Genomic DNA, 5,732 nt, shown 5'->3' with positions numbered 1-5,732 from the left:
AGCAACACTTTTTTTTTCTTTGTACAACTATGTAGTTTTCCTGTAGTTAAGGACTTATTCTTATAAGAGGCTGAGCCGCACCAAGATTCTAGAATCCTCAAAGGATCAGGCCCTGATTTACCAGGGTATGCAGACTCTCGTTCCATAAAACGATGCATCCTTTTTAATTTATAAACATAGGCACTGTTGGCTACAGCTTTATGCTACCATATTCTTGGACACTGGGCAAGACTCATCTAAGGGCAAGTAGGTTTGTATTTCTCTTTCTCTTATTAGGATATTTTTTAAAAAAAAGAACAGTGTAAATTGCAAGCAGGATAAGTCCTCTATTGGGATGTCCTTAGCCAGTGCTATGGGACAGTCAGGAGGAAAGCATCATCCTCCAGAGAGGTAGATGGCATCATTCCTATTAGTTAAAAATTGAAAATAGACGAGTAATGGGTAGTTCTGGTATTAATTGCTGAACTGATATTTTCCTATCCCATCACACACACTTGCAAAATGGACAAATGCAGGGATTTGCTCAGTATTGCATTACTCCAGTTCTAAGCCAGTGCACCACACATCAGGCTCAGGCCACTGATATATTTTCAACAAACTTGCCAGAAGCTGGGACTGGATGATTGGGGATGGATCCCTTGAAATTGCCGTTTTCTGTTCATTCCCTCTGGAACATCTGGCACTGGCCACTATTGGAAGACAGGATACTGGGCTAGATGGACCATTGGTCTGACCCAGTATGGCCACTCTTATGTTCTTTCAAAAATAATCACCAGTACTGGGAGTGTTTAGTCTGCAGAAGAGAAGAATGAGGGGGGGATTTGATAGCTGCTTTCAAATACCTGAAAGGAGGTTCCAAAGAGGATGGATCTAGACTGTTCTCAGTGGTAGCAGATGACAGAACAAGGAGTAATGGTCTTAAGTTGCAGTGGGGGAGGTTTAGGTTGGATATTAGGAAAAACTTTTTCACTAGGAGGGTGGTGAAGCACTGGAATGGGTTACCTAGGGAGGTGGTGGAATCTCCTTCCTTAGAGGTTTTTAAGGTCAGGCTTGACAAAGCCCTGGCTGGGATGATTTAGTTGGGAATTGGTCCTGCTTTGAGCAGGGGGTTGGACTACATGACCTCCTGAGGTCCCTTCCAACCCTGATATTCTATGATTCTATGATTCTATGTAGTTTTGCTCTCGTGGGGCTTGATACAAGGCCTTTTGAACTCAGTGGCTGGTCTATACTCAAGGAATGAAGGCCAGTGAATATTGTCCCTACCTTAGAAATAGGCCTTAGGAGTGATCTTGTGAATTATAGATTGGGGGGCCTTGTTTTAGCACCAGGAAAACTGGTTGAAAACATATTTAAAAAGAGAATTATAAGACACCTTGTTTGTTTGAAGATGAAAACACCCAACATGATTTTATGTGTCATTTAAATAGTACATAAATGTTCTATAGTTTATAAATAACCAGTGGAACTCCCCATTACTATATATCTGAAGACAATAACTTAGTACAAGATGTAGACATTTATATGGATTATGAGAACAGCCATAGTTACTTTAGACATGACTTTATATATATATATGTATGCAAACCCTCATGCTTCAGAGCCTAAGCCAATTACTAGTTGAATGTGTGTTAAGAAGAAAGTTTCCTTGTGGCTAGGTTATTCTATAATTTTCCATTGCAGAGATGCTGGCACCTCCCTCAGAAGTATGTTTCTGAGACATGATACTGGACTAGAAGAACCATTGGTTTGTCCTGGTGTGACAATTCTTGTATTTATATTTGTGTCTCCATGATTTCTAGATCCAGTTTTTTCAGTTTACAAGGGTGAAAATAGTTGGGGGTTTTTCTGTCAGTCCTGCCAACTCTGCATGGAATCTGAGAGTCAAGCTGGGTTCTTTCCTTCATGTGCATCATCCCCAGTAATAAAGATTCTGCAGACCAAATTCTGCCCTCAGTGACACCTGTGCAGCCACATTGTCCTTAATGGATGTGCACAGGCACTGCTGAGGATAGCATGGACTTCAGTGGGTGCTTTGCCTGAGTAAAGGCTGCAGGATTGAGACCTTAATAGTGGTGGGACTGTACGAATCTCTACCCATGCCTCTTACTGGCCCAGTTACCCATATGAGCCCAATGCTTTTTACCCTAGTTGCATGTAGGATGATAGACGTACTATTCACTGGTATGGAGACAGAAACTTGAAGCAAATGACTTAGACAGCATTTGTTAGGAAAATAATTCTTAATGAGCTACGTGCACATTTGAAAATGTTCGGGCCAGGTTCCCAGCTAGTGTAAATGCACATAATTCCATTGACTTTACATCAACAGAGCCCTTGTGCTTCCTTTCTTTTGAAGATGAACACACCCAGTGCAATATTACGTGCAATTTAAAAAGGCATTATTTAACATATAATTATTTAGAATAGAATTGGCATCTTAGCCCTGATGAAAATTCTTAGGGCAAGATGCTTAGCGTGGAAGAATGGCCCAATGCTACTGGTATTGTAGTTCGTATATTTCAGAGTAATGGAGGCCTTTCAAGGGAAATAGGGTGTCCTGGGTGGACATAAATTGTTTGGGGATTCTCAATATATGGGCATGGTGTCTTTGACCGTCAGTGTGAAACTTCTGTTTGTACCCAGATAGTTCAAAATAATAAAATAATTTTATTAAAACTGTTCAGAGAGAACCATGCAAAGGAGGATGAGGTGGCAGACAACAAAAGATCAAGAATAAAGCTGTATCTGTACATACAGAAAAAGCATAAGGATTGATTTGATAAATCATACACACCAGAATAAAGCAGACTTCATGGATAGAAATGCGGGGGTGGGGAGGAAGATTCATAAGTCATTTATTTCAGAAGGTAAACAACCATGTTCAGGACATGGGCGTATCATGGGAATTAGCTGGGAGAGTTTTCTCAGCCATTAATGTCAGCTACTCATTAATATCGTAATAAATAGCCTACCCTTAGGTAATCACTGCTATGATTAACTAAGGGCAATGTCTTCTTTGGCTTACTCAGATGAGTGGCCCGACCGGAAGGGAGAAGGATTTTGTTTGGATACAGTAGCAGAGTTTCACCTAACCAGTGTACAATGCTATTTCTCCTGTCGTTTTGGGTTGTGCAGCGTGTGGCTTGATTGCGACTGCCCTTGGAAAGGACGGGTGAGGAAGCAGCATGCAAAAAGCCTCTCCTGTGCATAGTGGCAGCCCCTGTGCACCTGTGACTGACCCCTCTGTGCACGGACCATGTAGGGCCCCGCCCCTTCTTACACGTTGCCCAAAAGTGGGAAGGGAAGGAGGTGAAGGCACAGCTCAGCCGGGTACAACATGCTGGGTGCAACGGGAGGAGCAGTTTGTGTTCTGGAAGCCTGGGCCGTCCCTCTGCATGGCAGGCTGCTCAGGGAGGGATCATCCCGGAGGCTCTGCCCCCTCTCTCAACAGATGCCAGTGTATTTATGGCACCATTTGGCCCATAGTGTTCTAAGGTGGGGATAGGATAAAAAGCCTCCTCTAAAGCAGGGGTTCCCAACCTGCGGCCCACGTGCTGCTTACAGCCCAGTCAGCACAGAGCTGCGGCCCATGCGATATCCTTAGAGCCATACAGGTAGTATTGGATGCCAGCCACATAACACGTTGTGGGCCGCATATGAGTCTCACAATGGTAAATACGTTGAGAAGCACTGCCTTAAAGTAAATGTTGAAAGTAAAACTCTAGTGTGGGGGAGGGGTATTTATAACCTATATAAGTACAATTTTCAGCACGGAAGGGCAATTCAGAGGCAACACTAGTTTTTAAAGACCCGGTTTGGTTCATTTTGGACCTGACCATTCAAATGCAAGCTCCCATGAGTAATGGAGCATGCAGAATCAAGTCCTTTGGTGGCACAATTTTCTCCTGTTATGTTTTTTGTTCCATCTGTACCAGGGACTTTTAGCAAATCAACAATCTGCACAACAACCAACTTTTTTTTTTTTAATGTGGAAACATCATTTCCATTTGATGCAGCAGCTGCAATAAGTCACTCCAAGTGCTGCGTTTCTTGGGATTATTACACTCAGACTTGAAGGCATTCGGTATTTTACCTCACATCTCAAAGCACACCTCACAAACTAACAGCCCTCGTTGTACAGAGTCATGGGGAATGGAATCCATTTCCACTGGGTGTTAATGGAACGACTCATGTGAGTAAAGGTTAGCACGTACATAGTGTTTACAGGATTGGGGCCTTAGATTGTAAACTCCTCAGAGCAGGGATTGTGTTTTAGTCTGTTTGTAGTCTGGCTAACATGCTAGGGCCCTGATCCCTGACTGAGTGCTACTGCACTATATTAAATGTTTTATTTGGAGCTATCAATGAAGGCCACTCATATGCCAAGGTTACATATTCTCAGTTTGGCAGAAAAAAATGAAGTAGTTGGTCATTTAGAGCTTCATTCAGAAAACACTATTTATGTGAGTAAGGATTTTGCATGATTTCAGTGCATCTCCTCATGTGAACAGAGATTACTCAAGTGAAGAGAGCTTTTCGTGGTCACGTTGCCTTTGATTGTGTCTGACATGACTTGCTATATATAAATATGAAACTGTATGAAATATGTGGGAATGTTCTGCCTTAAAATTATCCACTCGGTGTTTGTACCTATTATATGTTTGAAAAGCTCAAGCTCTTTGTTCAGGAAGCCCAGGGATGTGTGTGGAAAAACTTTTGTTACTTGTTTGTTTAATAGCAAATCAATAAAGTATTTATTCAATAAAATCATTTACAGCTAATGCAGATTCCTGATTCCTCAAGGGCTTTCAACAGCAAAAGTCATTGCCGCCGGTGCTATAGGGGAGTGTAGGATGTGAGCTACAATGTTCTGCAAGACTGCCAGTGTGAAGATAGTGAAAATATCTGTGAATGAGTGTGGAAAACAGTCGTGCAAACCTGCAGTACCACTGAACAGAAATCAGTGTGTAGACAAATCAAAATCTTGTATGTGAAAATAACCTGCATCACATGACAGAAAAGAGAGAGATTTGCCTCTAAACTGTGCTCCACGATCTGCACTTGGGTGGCTTTTATTCAGCAGTTAGAGTCATGGTTTAAGCCCTAAAGAAGAAGGCCTATCTGCCTAAGGGATTGTTTGCTTTATGTCCCTTCATAGAAATTGAGAGTGGCTGGGATGGAACGGCCTACCATCCCTCTGGAGAAATCCAGAGGCAGATTTTTCTCCATTTAGGAACAGTTCTGCAGAATTCTCTGATCTTCAGCAAAAATATAGGGGAGCAGGGGGCATCATTCTGGGCTCTGTAGCCCTCAGGACTTTTTCAATTTTATTTTTGTAGGTTATTTCATGTAATGAACTTTGCATAGGTTGCATGGTTCTATATTATTGTTTGAGGTACACTGCTACCTCAATATAACGCTGTCCTTGGGAGCCAAAAAATCTTACCGTGTTATAGGTGAAACCATGTTATATCGAACTTGCTTTGATCCACCGGAGTGCGCAGCCCCGCCCCCCTGGAGCACTGCTTTACCGCCTTATATCCAAATTTGTGTTATATCAAGTCGTGTTATATTGAGGTAGAGGTGTATTTCAGACTTTGTTCCTTCTGATGTGGCATATAAACCCCACACTTGCAGCAACAGGTAAGGGAAGTCAAAGAGCCCAGTTATCCCATTCTATGACATTTGGAGGGAAGATGGGTAATTAAGGACTATATCCAGTGAGAGAG

Source organism: Mauremys mutica, chromosome 3 (genome assembly GCF_020497125.1).
Source record: "Mauremys mutica isolate MM-2020 ecotype Southern chromosome 3, ASM2049712v1, whole genome shotgun sequence".
NCBI lineage: Eukaryota > Metazoa > Chordata > Testudines > Geoemydidae > Mauremys > Mauremys mutica.
This window is presented reverse-complemented; position numbering follows the sequence as displayed.